The sequence below is a fragment of the Stegostoma tigrinum genome, chromosome 2 (assembly GCF_030684315.1).
Source record: "Stegostoma tigrinum isolate sSteTig4 chromosome 2, sSteTig4.hap1, whole genome shotgun sequence".
NCBI classification, from domain to species: domain Eukaryota; kingdom Metazoa; phylum Chordata; class Chondrichthyes; order Orectolobiformes; family Stegostomatidae; genus Stegostoma; species Stegostoma tigrinum.
In genome coordinates, this window is record NC_081355.1 from 73,783,561 (window position 1) to 73,802,068 (window position 18,508).

Here is an 18,508-nt window from a genome sequence, read left to right on the forward strand (position 1 = left end):
TTTTTCTGGCATTCCGATATAAGAACAAAGAAAATTACAGCACAAGAACAGGCCCTTTGGCCGTCCAAGCCTGCACTGATCCAGATCCTCCATCTAAACCTGTTGCCTTATTTTCGAAGGATATGTATCCCTCTGCTCCCTGCCCATTCATGTATCTGTCTAGATACATATTAAATGATGCTATTGTGCCTGACTCTACCATCTGCGCTGGCAATGTGTTCCATCACCCTCTGCGTAAAGACCGTTCCGCGCATATCTCCCTTCAACTTTTGCCTTCTCGCCTTAAAATCATGACCTGCAGTAACTGAGTCCCATACTCTGGGAAAAAAGCTTCTTGCTATCCACCCTGTCTATACCTCTCATGATTTTGTAGACCTCAATCAACCTCCGTCTTTCTGATGTAAACAATCCTAATCTACTCAACCTCTCTTCATAGCTAGCGCCCTCCATACCAAGCAACATCCTGATGAACCTCCTCAGCACCCTCTCTAAAGCATCCACATCCTTTTGGTAATGTGGCGACCAGAGCTGTATGCAGTATTCTAAATGTGGTTGAACCAAAGTCCTATACAACTGCAACATGACCTGCCAACTCTTGTACTCAATTACCCTGTCCGATGAATGAAAGCATGCCTTCTTGACCACTATCAAACTGTGTTGCCACCTTCAGGGTACAATGGACTTGAACACCCAGATCTCTCTGTGCATCTATTTTCCCCAGGACTTTTCCATTTATTGTATAGTTCGCTCTTGAACTGGATCTTCCAAAATGCATTACCTCACATTTGCCTGGATTGAACTCCATCTGCCATTTCTCCACTCAACTCTCCAATCTATCTGTATTCTGCTGCATTCTCCAACAGTCCCCTTCACTACCCGCTACTCCACCGATCTTAGTGTCATCTGCAAACTTGCTAATTAGACCATCTATACCTTCCTCCAGATCAGTTATGTATATCACAAACAACAGTTGTCCCAACATGGATCCCTATGGAACACTGGTCACAATTCTCCATTTTGAGAAACTCCCTTCCACTACAACTCCCTGCTTCCTGTTGCCCAGCCAGTTCTTTATCCATCCAACTAATACACCCTAGACCCCATGCGACTTCATTTTCTCCATCAGCCTACCATGGGGAACCTTTCAAATGCTTTACTGAAGTCCACGTATATAACATCCACAGCCCTTCCCTCATCTATCAACTCTAGAACTTCCTCAAAGAATTCTATCAAGTTGGTAAGACATGGCCTTACCTGCACAAAATCATGCTGCCTATCACCAATAAGCCCATTTTCTTCTAAATGTAAATAGATCCTATCCCTCAGTATCTTCCCCAGCAGCTTCCCCACCACTGACATCAGGCTCACTGGTCTGTAATTACCTGGATTATCCTTGCTACCTTGCTTAAATAAGGAGACAACATTAACAATTCTCCAGTCCTCTGGGGCCTCGCCCGTGCTCAAGGATGCTGCAAAGATATCTGTTAAGGCCCCAACTATTTCCTTTCTCAATTTCCTCAGCAACCTGGGATAGATCCCATCTGCACCTGGGGACTTGTCCACCCTAATGCCTTTTAGAATACCCAACACGCTTTCCTTCCCCCTCCCTCCCCCATGTGAACTTGACCTGGAGTAATCAAACATCTATCCCTAACTACAACATCCATTATATCCCTCTCCTCGGTGAATACTGACACAAATTACTCACTAAGAATCTCACTCATTTTCTCTGACTCTTCCCATAACTTCCCTCCTTTGTTCTTGAGTGGACAGCCCTTTCTCTAGTTACCTTCTTGCTCTTTATGTACAAATAAAAAGCTTAGGGATTTTCCTTAACACTGTTTGCTAAAGATATTTCATTACCCTTTTTAGCCCTCTTAATTCCTCATTTCAGATTGGTCCTACTTTCCTGATATCCTTCTAAAGCTTTGTCTGTTTTCAGTTGCCTAGACCTTATGTATGCTTCCTTTTTCCTCTCTACTTGTCTCACAATTTCACCTGTTATCCATGGTTTCTTAATCTTGCCCATTTTATCCCTCGTTTTCACAGGGACATGTCAGTCCTACACTCTAATCAACCTCTCTTTAAAAGCCCCTCACATATCAAATGTGGATTTACGCTCAAACAGCTGCTCCCAATCCATATTCCCCAGCTCCTGCCAAAATTTGTTTTAGTTGGCTTTCCCCCAATTTAGACTCTTCCTTTAGGACCATTCTCGACTTTATCCATGAGTAATGTAAAACCTACGGAATTGTGATCACTATTCCCAAAGTAATCCCCTACTGAAACTTCAACCACCTGGCTGGGCTCATTCTCCCAACACCAGGTCCAGTATGGCTCCTTCCCGAGTTGGACTATTTACTTTCTGCTCTGTAAAACCCTCCTGGATGCTGCTTACAAATTCGGCTCCATCTAAACCCCTAACACAAAATGAATCCCAGTCAATGTTGAGAAAATTAAAATCTCCCGTCACCACCACTCTGTTGCTCCTACACCTTTCCATAATCTGTCTACATTTTTGTACCCCTGTCTCACATTCACTGTTGTGAGGCCTGTAGTACAGCCCAACATTGTTAGCACACCCTTCCTATTTCTGAGGTCTGTCCATATTGCATCACTGCTCAAGTCCTCCATAGTGCCCTCCTTCAGCACAGCTGTGATATCCTCTTTGACCAGTAATACAACTCCACCCCTTTTACCTCCCCATCTATCCTGCCTAAAGCATCTATATCCTGGGATATTTAGTTGCCAATCTTTCCCTTCCCTCAACCAAGTCTCAGTAATAGCAATAACATCATACTCCCAAGTACTAATCCAAGCCCTAAGTTCATCTGCCTTACCTACTACACTTCTCGCTTAAAGTCTGCAGAGAGATATAGATAGTCTAAGTGAGTGGGCAAAGGTCTGGCAGATGGAGCACAATGTTCATATGTGTGAGGTCATCCATTTTGGTAGGAATAACAGCAAAATGGACTATGCTTTAAATGGTAAAAAATTGCAGCACACTGCTGTGCAGAGGGACTTGGGTGTCCTTGTGCATGAATTGCTGAAGCTGTGATTGCAGGTGCAGCAGGTGATTAAAAAGACAAATGGAATTTTGTCTGCCATTGCTAGAGGGACTGAGTTTAAAAACAGGGAGGCTATGCTGCAGCTGTATAGGGTCCTGTGAGGCCACACCTGGAGCACTGTGTGCAGTTTTGGTCTCCTTACTTGAGAAGAGATGTACTAGCGCTGGAGGGGGTGTAGAGGAGATTCACTTGGTTGATTCCAGGGTTGAGAGGGTTGGATTATGAGGAGAGACTGAGTAGGCTTGGATTATACTCATTGGAATTCAGAAGAATGAGGGGAGATCTTATCAAAACACATATAATGTTATGAAGGGATTAGATAAAGTGGAGGCAGGGAGGTTGTTTCCTCTAGCAGGTGAAACTAGGATTAGAGGACATTGCCTCAAAATAAAGGGAAGCAGATGTAGGACTGAGGTCAGGAGGAACTTCTTCACCCAAAGGGTTGTGAATCTGGAATTCCCTGCCCATTGAAATCATTGAAGCTACCTCACTGGATGTTTTTATGGCAAGGCTAGATAAATTTTTGAACAGTAATGGAATTAACGGTTATGGCGAGTGGGCGGGTAAGTGGAGCAGAGTCTCAAAAAGATCAGCCGTGATCTTATTAACTGGTGGGGCAGGCTCGAGGGGCCAGATGGCGTCCTCCTGCTCCTAGTTCTTTTGTTCTTAAAACAAATGCATCTTAAACCACCTGTACCTTTGTGTTCATCATCTGCTCTCTGCCTGCTCTTCCCCTTCGTCACGCTGATTTCATGATCTTGTTCCTTACAGGCTTTAGCTACTGCCTCCTTACTGACCATTAACCTCCTCATTTGGTTCCCATCCCCCTACCACGTTAGTTTAAACCCTCCCCAGTGTCAGACCATGTCTCACTGAAGTACAGTAATTTAATCCATTACACTGGGACCTCTATCCACAAAAAGACATGCAGCACTGTTGGCTTTGCTGCAAAGGAGAGTGAAAAGTGTTGAAATGCAGTAATCATAGGAATTTAGTTATAAGGGGAATAGAAAGGTATAGATACTCCAGGACGGTATGTTGCCTCCCTGATGCTAGGGTCAAAGATATCTTGAAACTGGTAGAGGACAACCTAGTGGGGGAGAGTGAACAGCCAGTGGACATGGTATACACATTGGTAGTGAAAATGTAAGTTGAAAAAGGGATAAAGTTCTGAAAGCAAAATTTGGGGAGTTAGGAAGATGAAAATTAGGACTTAAAAAGTAGGGATCTCAGGATGACTACCAGTGTCAAGTGCTGGTCAATAGAAACAGCCGGATATATCAGACAAAAATGTCACCAAGAGTTGGTGTGAGGGTGAGAGTTTCAGATGGCTGGGCGGGTTGTACCTGGGTAGGGCCAGGACAGATGCCCAAAGGGATGTATTTGCTTGAATGCTTGGGGAGAGTTTAAACTAAATTGGAACCTATGCAAGGAATCAGAGAATGGGGAATCAAGGACAAGAACAAAACAGAAAGGGGAATCAAAGGCCAGAATCAAACAAGGCTTCAGATTAAAAAAAATTGGGAAAGGGATGAGGAACATTAAAAAGATAAGCCTGAAGGTTTCATCCCTGAATGTATGGTGCATTTAATATTCAGTGAATGAATGGACGTAAATGGATACAATATAGCTGGAATTATGGTGACATGGCTTCAGGGTTGGGAAACAAACATCTGGGGCTATTCAATATTTCAGAAGGACAGACAAAAGGAAGAGGTTTAAGAGTTGAATTACTGGTTAAAGAGAACGTAAATGGAATATTGAGGAATGATATTAGCTCAGACAATGTTGAATCTGTGTGGATAGAATTTAGACATACCAAGGGGCAAAAAACATTTGTAGGAATGGTATATAAACCACCAAATGGTAATGGCGAAGTTACGAATTATACTAAACAAGGAATCAGGAATTCGTGTGGTAAAGGAAAACACATGTAATTATGAGTGACTTTAATCTCCATATAAATCAGGCAAATCAAATTATTTAAATACCGTGGAGAAAGAATTCCGAGCACGCATGCAGGATAGTTTTCTGGTTAACAAAAATCTTATCAGTATCAGTTTCAATGATAACAATTGACCTAGTATCTGTTGCTGTTCTAAACCTCTACCACTCTTTATGTGGAGGAATGTTTTCTAAATTCATTCATGAAATGTCCAGTCACAGTTTTTAGGTCATGCCCCCTTAAATCTAGACTGACCAACCTGCAGAAATAGTTTCTCTCTTTGTACTCCATTTGTCTGCTCCATTATTAGCTTGAAAACTTAAATCAAATGACTCCTTTTAAAATCCCACAGGATGCAACCTCACCTTGTGTAAGCCTTCTATGTGTTTAAACCTTTGGAGTCCAGGTGTCATTCTAATGACACTATTCCATGCTCCTTCCACCACCAAATACACTTAGTCCTCAATTAAAGTTGTGCTTCATTTCTGAAAATCTTGAAGTGAAATGATTTTAAGTGAAGCATGCTTACCAATGGGAATCAATGTTAAAGCTAGAGTTAAGTTCCAGCTCTCAATTATTTGCTTGGAAAAGGTTTGAACTACTGTGTTGCACATTACATTACCGTGTATTCCTCACTGAAATAGTTTTAATAAAATTTGAAGAAATACTGTACAGTTAGTTACTTTAGGTCACCGCAGTGGAAGACAACTTTAAGACATGAAGCAAATGATTGCATTCCTAAATTTCATTATTCAGGAAGAAAATAGCCTCTTAAAATAAATTTTAAAAATAGAATAAATGATATGAATGTAATTACCATTATTACCTGTTAAAATTGGGCCATCTGAAGTGTTAATTGACCAAGCTCCATCTAGTAGTGGATATCATCCAATGCAGGAAGAATTACCTACACTGACTCATTTCTCGCTCTTCAGGGATGCCAGTACTTCAGAGCAAGTTTGGAACAGGAGCCAGCTCAGAAAAGGGACAACAGAAGGCAGGAATGGGAGTTTGAGGGTAAAGTTGGGAGGTAAGTGTGTTGTATTGTACCTCACGACCAATATGGCGGTATATAGGCTCATTGCAGATATTTTCTAGTTAACCTTTTCAGAGATGTTATTACACACCTCTTGAATAGGTAGGACCTGAACTCAGACTGACTAGTCCAGAGATAGGGACACAACTACATCACAAGGCTCCCCATATTCATGGCATCATCGTGATAATATCATGCGGCCTGAGGGTAAGAAGATCTTATTGTCTGTCCTACACCAAGATCTTTTGAAGCATTATGCATGATTGGAAAGATTGTTGCTCAATGTTACTCCATTGTTATCTACTAATCTAATACTAGTCCAGACACTTCATGTCTGAAAATGTAATATTTGTATGTGATATTTAAAGTAATAAACATCTTTTGGATTCTTCACTATTACAATTGCCACACCTCGTGTCTTATGTTACAAGGAACAATATCTTCTTCTAGATTACATCAGGGGGAAGAGGGAGTAGAAGGCCAGGGCTCTGAGTGAAGTAGCTGAGGCATGGAGAAAAGCCTTTGACAGCAGCTAGGTCATGCAACAAACAACATTAAATTGAAACTTTCTGCATTGAATTAGCATATTGTCATTATATTATGGACAATGCTAAAACAAAACAATGTTAACTGAGTCAACGTTAAATGTGTGGTGCCCAGTATTGCTAACAGTAGTCCAGGTATGGTCTAACCAGGGTTTTGAATAACCAAAGCATTACTCCTACTCTCATGGAATCTAGTCCTGCCGATACGGCTTTCCATTAATTCTTATATGATTTTATATTACCTGTTCATGTTTGTCAGATCACAATTCTGTTTGGAACGCCACTTGTTTGAGCCTCTTATCTTTTATAAAGCTCCCTAATTAATTTACTTTTAGGTCCAGAATGAATGAGCTCAGATTTGTCTATGTTAAAATTTATTTTTGCCCATTCACTTAATCAATATCACTTTGTAATAAAAACCAAAAGAGCTGTGGATGCTGTAAATCAGGAATTAAGGCAAAGTTGCTGGAAAAGCTCAGCAGGTCTGGCAGCATCTGTGAAGGAAAAAACAGAGTAAACGTTTCAGGCCCAGTGACCTTTCCTCATCACCTTGTAATGTTGCATTTCATCAACATGAGTTAAAATGCCACCTATCTTTGTGTCATCAGTAAGTTTGGATATGTGGCTTTTTATTCCATAAATAATCATTTCGTATGAGGCCCTAGCACCAATCCCTGTGGGACAGCACCAGTACCATCCTGCTAATTGGAGTACCTGCTCATTATCCCCACTTTTATCTTCATCTTAACCAATTTCCTAACCAGGGCAGCAATTTGCTTTAAATTTAGACAGCAGACTTTATGAGGCATGATATCATATTCTTTCTCGAACTTCATATAATTAAAATACATTTTACTCTGTCCATTTTACGGCCTTCAAGAAATTGGAATAGATTCATGAGGCATGGCTCATAATTTTTTTTTAAATCCATGCTGATTCTTGCCGATCAGCTGAAGATTGAAAACATGCTCAGTCATTCCTACCCTTAGTAATAGACTGATCATTTCTTGAGAAAAGATGGTGGGCTAACTGTTCCATGATTTCCCTCTCTCACTTTTCAACCAGGAGATGGTCATGCACAATTTTCTAAACCAATGTTCCTGGAACAGCAGAAGATTCTAGCCAGGGTACCTGTAACATTCGCAGCTATTTCTTTCAAATTGGAAATCATCTGGTCCTGCCAATTTGTCACTCTTTAGTGCCAGTACTTACTTTATAAGTGTTAATTAGTCCCTGTGTCTAATTTTTTATTACTTTCTGGGACTTCCAGCATGTTAGCCTCTTCCTCTTCTGTAATAACAAGCCAAGTATCAAAGCTTCCATTATTTCTCTATTTCATTGAAGTCAGAAAACCTCTATGGGCTTCTACGGGGACTACTCCCCTCATGCCATGAGACATGGCTGCCTTCTTGCTGCTCATGCAGTGTGTTTAACATTTATGCTGTTGGCACATGGAGCAGTTGGGGGATTGACATAGCACACTGCTAGATGTATGCACCCTTGAATGAGGACTGTTGACCAACAAAGCAAGCTGCTTGTTTCTGTGACTGCACTATTTGGCACAGCATGGAAAGGCAAGGTAAGCAAGATATGGAAGGCAAGCATGCAGATAGGCAAGAAGTGAGTGAGGACTAAGACAACAAATGAACAACCCTAAAATGCAGATTGTAAGTTGAGTACCTGTCCCTGCTCTCGCTGCTGTGACTTTTCAAGCTAGTTGCTGGTGTGCTGTGCAAAGCAAGCTTGTGGTTCCAGTGCGCTCTGTCAGTGCATCAAAGAAGTGGTTGTGAGGAGTTCTCAGATGACAGATGCAAATCCATGGAGGGGGTATGTGTTCAGCTGATGCCTGAGGATCTTGCCCTGAGATGTTGTTGCCTGGTAACCAATATGAAGGTGCTTCAGAGCAAGCAGTGATCTGAATCTGCCAGGTACCCACTTTGGTTTCCTGGTTGAGTTTTCCTGACATCGAGCTTGTATTTTTAAGGTGGGTGTCTGAATATTAATGAGGCACGTTGTGCCATTAACAGGATGGCTAACAAGTGTTAAGCCATGCCAATTAGGAATTGTTAAGAATCTCACCACATTCCTTGTGAAAAACATAAAGAATGGAACGAGGTGACCTCATTGTCAGGATGGGCTGTATTGCACTTGTCATCCAGCCTGGACCCAGATCTCACCATGATTCACGTCATTCAGGCCCCTACAAGATTCCACCCTTAATGTCATTAATCTTCAAATTCTGTAATCTGGTGAACTTCATTCCAACATTGTTTTAGTGAAGCACAGACAATGTGCTGGCTGGTGACCCTCTTACATGTTGCTAGTATATCGAAATACCCAACAAAAATAAAGACATTTTAAAAATTACATTAATGAGAGGTCAAATTAATAAAGTTGCAATTGCTTTCACTAATGTTTCTGTTCATATTAAAGATAAAGTTGTGACAGCTCTATCAGGGCTGTGAAAGTCTAGTGGTTGTTTAACCTGAGGGTCACCCCACCTTAAGTGAGACGTCAGTTTGAGAAGGAGAATCCTTCTAAAGGCAAATTCATGAGATCCTAAAATGCCTTGTTTCAACTCCTTTAACAATTAAATGAAACAAAACCAATTAAGAATGTATTATCAAATGGAAAATTGAGGAATTTGTGCCATTTTACACTCTCTTGTTAGTTTGTGTGGAAGTGAAGACCCTATATTCAAAGTGAAGCCTTGTCGAATGAACTGATCTTATGGGTGTACAGTAATTAAGGTATTGAAACTAGTTTCATATCATTGAGTTATGGAGGGGCCTCTCATTTAATTTGGCTTCTGGGGAACTCTGTTAAAATTCTATGTGAATATTAAAAAGGGCAAGAATGCAGTTAACTGTGAAGTAGTTGCAATCGAATAACCACTGAGCACTCATTGTTAGTGTTCACAGATTCACCTATGAACTGTTGGGTGAGGTATTAGAAGATAGCTGCCACTCTTAGAACTGTACCTGATCAAGTAATTAACTCTTCAAATCAAGGAAGAGAGGAAAGTAGGCGAGATAAGGCAATTTGAAAAAAATTATCTGTGCCAACTAACAAGTACCTTGTCTATCTGCAAGTGTGTGGTCCAGAAATGAGGCCTCGCCAGTGGCAAATGAAGGTCAAACAAATTAACTTACACAGCATTAATTATTACTGCACTCACCAGTAGCCTGGCTATGTTCTAGGAGCATTGTCTGGCATTAGGTAACAAATTGGAAACCAAAAACAATGGCAGTGGAGCAAATTTTTCAGATGGTTCCAGCAGAATCCTGACATAGACATTTAAATGTATGTGAGGGGTCTCATTTCTTTTGATGTTTCAGGCCTAGACCCTTCGTCAGAAATGGGGGAGGGGAAGGGGGTTCTGAAATAAATAGGGAGAGAAGGGGAGGCGGATCAAAGATGAATAGAGGAGAAGATAGGTGGAGAAGAGACAGACCGGTCAAAGAGGCGGGGATGGAACCAGTAAAGGTGAATATAGGTGGGGAGGTAGGGAGGAGATGGTTCAGTCAAGGGAGGACGGACAGATCAAGAGGGCGGGATGAGGTTAGCAGGTAGGAAATGGAAGTACGGCTTGAGGTGGGAGGAGGGGATAGGTGAGAGGAAGGACAGGTTATGGAGGAGGGATGAGTTTGGCTAGTTTTGGGATACAGTAGGGGGAGGGGAGATTTTGAAGCTTGTGAAATCCACATTGATACCATTGGGCTGCAGGGTTCCCAAGCGGAATATGAGTTGCTGTTCCTGCAACCTTCAGGTGGCATCATTATGGCACTGCAGGAGGCCCAGGATGGACATGTCATCTGAGGAATGGGAGGGGGAATTGAAATGGTTCGCGCCTGGGAGGTGCAGTTATTTATTGCGAACTAAGCGTAGGAGTTCTGCAAAGCCGTAAATGTATGTGACACTAAGCACACAAAAAATAATTCAGGAAACACTAAATATGCATGGCCAGCTGATGAGTCTCATTACCATCAACTCGGAAAATGCTTAGCCCACTGTAGCAAAAATAGTAGTCTGAACACTAAGATCGGCAACTTGATTACTAGTGATAGAGATTGCTTCATGGGAATATGTATTGGACCCTGGCCCTGGCAGACGAAATAAACTCCACTAGGTGGCAAGCAGCTGGGAAATGGTCTATCTGGTGTATTTCCCCGTTATGGAACATAGAACATTAAACAGTATAGCACAGTACAGACCCTTCGGCCCACGATGTTGTGCGAACTTTTAAACATTATACCAAAGGTCTATCTAACTTCCCCCTACCTTACACTATCATCCATATGCCTATCTAATAGCCACTTAAATGACCTTAATGAGGTCAACTCTACTACCCTCTCCAGCAATGCATTCCATGACCCCACCATTCTCTGAGTAAAGAACCTACCTCAGGCGTCTCCCCTATATCTACCTCTACTCACTTCAAAACTATGTCCCCTAGTAATAGTTACCTCCACCCTAGGAAAAAGTCTCTGGCTGTCTACTCTATCTATACTTCTGATCATTTTGGACACCTCTATCAAGGCACCTCTCATCCTTCGTTGCTCTAAAGAGAAAGGTCCTAGCTCTCTCACCTCTTCTCATAAGACATTCCCTCCATTCCAGGCAACATCCTGGTAAATCTCCTTTGCATCTTTTCCAATGCTTCCACATCTTTCCTGTAATGAGGTGACCAGGAATGGACACAATACTCCAAATGTGGCTGAACCAGGCTTTCGTATAGCTGGAGCATAACTTCACAGCTCTTGAACTCGATCCCTCTATTAATGAAAGCTAATACACCATATACCTTCTTAACAAGTCTATCCACCTGGTGGCAGCTTTCAGGGAACTGTGGACATGAACCCCAAGATCCCACTGCTCCTCCACACTGCCAAGAATCTTTCTGTTGATCCTGTATTCTGCTTTCAAGTTGTTCCTTTCAAAATGAATCACCTCGCACTTTTCAGGGTTCAACTCCATCTGCCACTTCTCAGCCCAGCTCTGCATCCTATCAATGTCCCTTTGTAACATAGAACAGCCCTCTGCACTGACCACAATGTGACCCATGTTCATACCATCCGCGAATTTACTAATCCATCCTTCCACTCCGACATCCAAATCATTTACAAAAATCACAACAGAACAGGACCCATGACAGATCCTTGTGGTACACCACTCGTAACTGAGCACCATGTTGAATATTTTCCAACCACTACCACACTTTGTTTTCCAAGGGTCAGCCAATTCTGAATCCAATCTGCCATATTTCCCTTATCCCATGCCTCCTTATTTTCTGCTACCATGGGGAGCCTTATCAAACGCCTTACTTAAATCCATGTATACCACATCCACTGCTCTACTTTCACCCATATGTTTGGTCATCTCTTCAAAGAATTCAGTAAGGTTTGTAAGGCATGATCTGCCCCTCACAAATCCATGCTGACTATCACAAATCAAACTGTGCCTATCCAAGTGATCATAAATCCTATCTCTCAGAGCACTTTCCAATAATTTACCCACCACTGACGTAAAACTAACTGGCCTGTAATTTCCAGCGTTATCCCTATTCCCTTTCTTGAACAAGGGAATGACATTTGCCTCTCTCCAATTTTCTGGCACTAAACCCATGGACAGTAGGACAAAAAGATCATCTCCAAAGGCCCTGAGATCTCTTCCCTCAGTTCCCACAGAATCTTTGGATAAATCCCATCAAGCCCGCGGGACTTATCTATCTTCAACTTCCTCAAAATTCCTAGTGCATCTTTCTTAGTAACAGTGACCTCCACTAGCCTACCAGCCAGTTTCACGCTGTCTCCTCTACAACTAGGTCCCTCTCAGTTGTGAATACCAAAGAAAAGTATTCATTAAGAACCTCTCCTTTCTCTTTAGGTTCCATACACAAATTTCCTTTGCAGTTCTTGATTGGCCCTACCCTTTCTCTGGTCATTCTTTTATTCCTCACGTATGTGTAAAAAGCCTTGGAGTTTTCCTTGATCCTATCTGCCAAGGCTTTCTCATGCCCCGTCAGAGCTCTCCTAAGCCCTTCTTCAGCGCCTCCCTGGATGACTTGTATCCCTGCAGAGCCTTTTCCATTCCTTGTTTCCTAAAGCTTACTTAAGTATCCTTCTTCCTCTTAATCAGTCATTCGACCTCTCTTGGGAACCAAGGGTCCCTCACTCGACCACATCTTTCCTGCCTGCTAGGGACAAACATATCGAGTGCACGCAGTATGCATTCCTTTAACAATCATGCTCTTAGCTGACAGCATCTCTTCCCATTTTTTGTTACCCAGTTCTCGCCTAACAGAATTGTAATTACCCTTCCCCCAATTATAAACCTTACCTTATGAATATTAGGGCATTTTGAGAATTGGTGGTTATGACAGTAGGGAGGGGCTTCTGATGTTGTGTGAGAAAGAACAGGTAATTTCAAAATGACTGTTGTATTTGAACTCAATCATGAAATTTTATATGCACGGCAGTAGATGCGATGATAACTAAAAATCTGCTGTCACAGATTTTTTCCAACATTTCCTATAAGAATGAGGTAAGACCCAGACATACAATAACATTTTTTGGTGCATGTGACTGTTAGGAATGATGAATTGCAATGTGACATGTTCGCACCAACATCACTGTGAGGATGCAGTGAAATGTGTGAATGTTAGGTCTGTGTACTGTTTATGAAATAAAGTTCGGTGATTAATTGAAATAACTGGAATTTGAGCAATACCTCAGGCTATTGGAACAATTGATAGCATATAACAAGAGCCCCCATAGAAGATCAGTTAGCAAGGTTAGATCACACGGAAGACAGGGAGAGCTAGCCATTTGAATGCAGAACTGGCTTGAAGGTAGGAAACAGAGGATGGTGGTGAAGGATTGGTTTTGGACTCGAGGCCTGTGACCAGCAGTGTGCTGCAAGGATCAGTGCTAGGTCCACTGCTTTTTGTCATTTATATAAAAGAGTTGGACGTGAATATCGGAGGTAGGGTTAGCAAGTTCGCAAGTGATACCAAAATTGGTACAATGGGATCTTGATCAGACAGGCAAATGGGCTGAGGAGTGACAGATAGAGTTTAATTTAGATAAATGTGAGGTGCTACATTTTGGAAAGGCAAGTCAGGCAGGACTTATTCACTGAATGGTAATGCCCTGGGGAGTGTTGCTGAACAAAGAGACCTTGAAGATGGTGTTTGGGTACGTTTGCCTGTTTGGCATTGAGCAGAGGGAGTTGGGAGGTCATGTTGTGGCTGTACAGGACATTGGTTCAGCCACTTTTGGAACACTTCATTCAGTTCTGGTCTTCCTGCTGTAGAAAAGATGTTAAACATGAAACGGTTCAGAAAATATTTACAAGGATGTTGCCAATGTTGAAGGATTTGAGCTACAGAGAGATGTTGTCATAGACTGAGACAATTTTCCCTGGAGCATTGGAGGCTGAGGGGTGACCTTATAGAGATTTATAAAATCACAATGGGCAAGAATAAGATGAATTGCCAAGGTCTTTTTCCCTAGCATAGTGGTGTCCAAAGCTAGAGGGCATAGGTTTAAGGTGAGAGGGGAAATATTTCAGAAGGACCAAAGGGGCAACCTTTTCACAGAGGGTGGTGCGTATGTGGAATGAGCTGCCAGAGGAAGTGGTGGAAGCTGGTACAATTACAACATTTAAAAGCTGTTTGCATGAGTATATGAATAGGAAGGGTTTGGAGGGATATGGGCCAAATGCTAGCAAATGGGACTAGATTAATTTAGGATATCTGGTCGACATGAACAAGTTGAACTGAAGGGTCTGTTCGTGTGCTGTACAGCTCCACAACTCAATGATATTTGAAGGTGAATTCACCAATCTTGGCCATTGTCAGTAGGCATAGAAATTTGTGTAACACTGCAACCAGGTTCTTCGGACTTGATTCCTGGCATTGTCCTTAACACTTACCTGCTCTCAATATCTCCTGCACAAATTGTTGAAGGACTTTCTAGCTACTTGTGGATCCAGGACTTTTTCCTGTGGGACAACGCCTTCATCAAAGCCTAAAGTGCTTCTTCTGAAGTCTTGAGCCCCACCCTCTCCCATGTTGTGCAATTTTGCATTGTTCCAAAGCTCGGATTCACTTCATGTCAATTTATAGACTTTCTTCAGGCAGAAGCCACCATCCTTTTAAGAAGTGCAACTAATATTAGCTTGTGCTAGCGGCTAATGTTATTGGTCCTGACTCAGATGTACAATCAAACAACAGAATGGCTTGTACTGGCTGAACAGTGTAGAAAATGTAAAAGTGAATGCGGCACAAAGTCGGAATACTAATTATGTTGTGCTGCAGATTAATTGTGCATTGTAATCCCTGTGCCTGTCTTTAGGAGTTATCAAATTTGGAACTTCTCCCAGGTCTCTACGAGAACTCTTTTTTTTGGAAGATTAACATGGAAATCTATCATAAGCAGTGATCCCTTTAAAAGTACTACATCCATTGTGATGTGGAGACAACTGGCAATATGGATGATTGTCTTTGATACTGCCTAGACAGCCCATTGTCCATGCTTTTTGAGTGGTTAAGTCCTCCTCAGTCAAATAAAGAAAAACTGTCTCATCAGCACCAACCAAACAAATTGACCACTGGACCCAGTCAGGATAAACGCCAAACGGATACTAATCTGCTCTGCCTTTACTGTGGAAAACAATAATTAGCCACAGAGATGCAGAAATGGACTACTAGCTCATTTCCTGCATCTTGTGGTTGCTTTTCTTTCTGCACCTCTCAAACGCAGAGGTCCGCTGCTCTTTTTCACCCTGCATTTTAAATAGGTTCATTAGTTTGCTGAATAAACACCCATGATGTTCTAGCCTTCTTTCAGAGGCTTTAAAATGATCAATACAAACACCTGTGAAAGAACAGGAACCAATGTTGTGACTTAGGTTTTTATGGCAGGAGGCTGAATTACTATCAACTATACATCAGTGCCAATGATATGCAATACAACTGGTTCTGATCCAGTTCTTCAACAACTGTCCCTCCCTCAAATTTATTTTCAGCAGACATTCATGATCTGCCCTTTGAGATACTTTCAATGCTCACCAATGGTGTGAAATAGGGAATAGGCAAAAATGTGGAAGAAAGCTTCAGGAATACATGGCCTGGTGAATTTAAAAGATGGGACATCGGGGAATTCATGCAGAAAAGTGTGTTTTGGTAGGAAAAATGCCAGGGGCTAAACAAATGATACAATTGTTAAAAACTCTGCAAGGATAGTGAAATAACTCCATACTGTCCAGTATCCCATCACCTAGTCACCCTTTATTTACATGTGGAAAGTCTTCGAAACTGATCCAGCTCCCTCAGAGCCAGCTGTCAGAGTGAACAGGATGTTTGACAGTCCTGTTTATATCTGTCAGCCATGGCTCCCTAGTTCAACCAGATTAACAGCCCAGCCATGGAGCTCATATTCTATGAGGCCCACTTGACTGACCTCACTACAATCACTACAGACAGAGAAAACTGGAGGTATGTTTACACAAAATTAAGAGAGAACAGAATATGTTGAGAAGGTTGTTTTTTAAAAAAATGGGATCATTGACTATCTTATTAGAGACACAGCAAGTAACTTGAAGCCTCCAAAGTGCATGAATTTGGGCCAGGCAAGATGTTAACGTAGAATTAATTTCAAAACACACCTGGACCTGCCTTGAAACTGGTTGAGTTAACAGAGATGAACCTGGAGCTAGATAAGGGCAATGCTGTGGCTCAGTAATTAGCACTGCTGCCTCACAGCATCAGAGACCTGGGTTCGATTCCACCCTTGGTTAACTGTCTGTGTAGAGTTTGGACATTTTACCTGTGTATGCATGAGTTTTCACTGGCTACTCCTTCTCCCAGGATGCATAGATGTGCAGATTAGTTGGATTGGCCAGGCTAAATTGCTCAGAGTGCCCAGAGATGTGAAGGCTAAGTGAATTATCCATTCAAAATGCAATGCTACAGGATAAGGTAGGATGATAGGTCTGGGTATCTTGACGGGCCAAATGGTCTGCTTTCAAACTGCAAGTATTCTAAGAACCAATCCATTTCAAGGAAGTAGCTCAGTCAGTAACAGCTTTCGAGTTGAGTACATACCTCCATTTTCACAAGTAGGTATCACTGTGGGTAAAATAAGGTGATGGGATACTGTTTTAGTCCTGGAGATAAAGTGTTTCTCAAGTTTCTGCAATCACCCCTGGATTTATCTCCCCCTCAAGCTGATGAAAGGTCATTACCTGAAACACTGGGGTAGATTTCACACTAGCCAGACAGTTGTTATTCCAGGTATAGATTAGAGTTTTGCATAGGGGCCTTACAAAATTCCCATTGTAGTACACTCTGAAGGGGTTGTCCTGGAAATTGAATTCTCGGCTGGGCGATTTTTCCAGACCTCAAATTTTCCTCTAGACCTGGAACTCTATGAATATCTCCACTTAAATCAGAGATTTCAGAAATTTCCAATGAAATTAAGTAAAATTGTTGCTAAGGACAAGTTAGACTAACTCCTGTGTCATTACTAAACACACCTCCAACTACACTTCCCCAAATCCCTTAGACTGCACCCTCCCCACTCCAGGATCCAACCCCAGTTTCTGCACCCACCAGCCAACACCCCACCAGATGGTGACCTGATGCCACCCCATGGAACCCAATCACCTCTTCCCCCCACCCCCCCCATTGCCCCTGACTCAATCCAGATTTCAAACTCACCACCCCCAACCACTACCAGACCCTTCACCTGGCAGATCCAACACAAATCTCTCTCCCTCCTCCCAGATCTAACTCACCTTGACCCCATTGCCACTGGATGCAACCACCCCTTCCCCTCATACTGCCAGACCTGACCCGAATACCCAGGCCCAGCACCCACTTTCCTCAATCCTTGGTGGGCCCCAAATTTCCTACCCACCCCCACCTACTATAAACAAGACATCATGTAACCTGCCACCTTGCACCATACTCCATCCCATCTGCCACCCTACCACCTGGCGGCCAATATGATGGTAAGTGTCCTACTCTCTTAAAACCCGAACATCATGTTTACCTTGACAAGGTGGCTCAGTGGCTAACACTGCTGCCTTATAGCTCCAGGGACCCAGGTTCAAATCCAGCCTTGGGTGACCAGCTGTGCAGAGTTTGTATGTTGTCCCTGCAGTGGTTTCCAAAAATGTGCAGGTTAGGTGAATTGGCTGTGCTAAATTGCCCTTGTTGTCCAGGGATGTGCAGGCATGGGAAATGTGGAGGTACAGGGATGGGGTGGGTCAGGTTAAGATGCTCTTTGATGCTCTTATGTGTGGACCTGATGGGCCAAACAGCCTCCTTCTGCGCTGTTGGGATTTAATGATGATTTCCCCTTTGACTGCGGCTATCAAAAACTTTAATGTGAAAAACAAGTGTGATTTGCATTCCCCTGACAGTTGCAAAGGAACCGCCAGATTGGAAATCTGTCTTTTCATTTCTGTGGGAGCCCTCAGCAGAATTAGTTCTCAGAATTACAGATCTCCCTTCTTTCATAAAATGGAAGCAATGGAGCAGCAATCTGAGTGAGAATGTGACTCCTTGGGAAAACTCAGCCCATTAATTCTACAGATATTGCTTGATCTGTGAATCCTTATGACATCTCCAATTGTTAATTGACTTATTTTCTCCTTAGTTTCAAAATTTTGTTTGTAAAATTAACTTTGTGGTGTTTAATGTTTGAACTCATTTTCTCAATATATTTTGCAATACCTGTTGCATTTCTTGTCATCATTGCTCAGACCATTGAGTATGGGAGTTGGGACATCATGTTAAGGTTGTACAGTGCATTGGTGAGGCCATTTTTGGAGTACTGTGTGCAGGCTGGTTTCCCCTGCAAAATGAGCAATAGTATTAAATTGGGTGGGTTTTGAAGAAATTTAC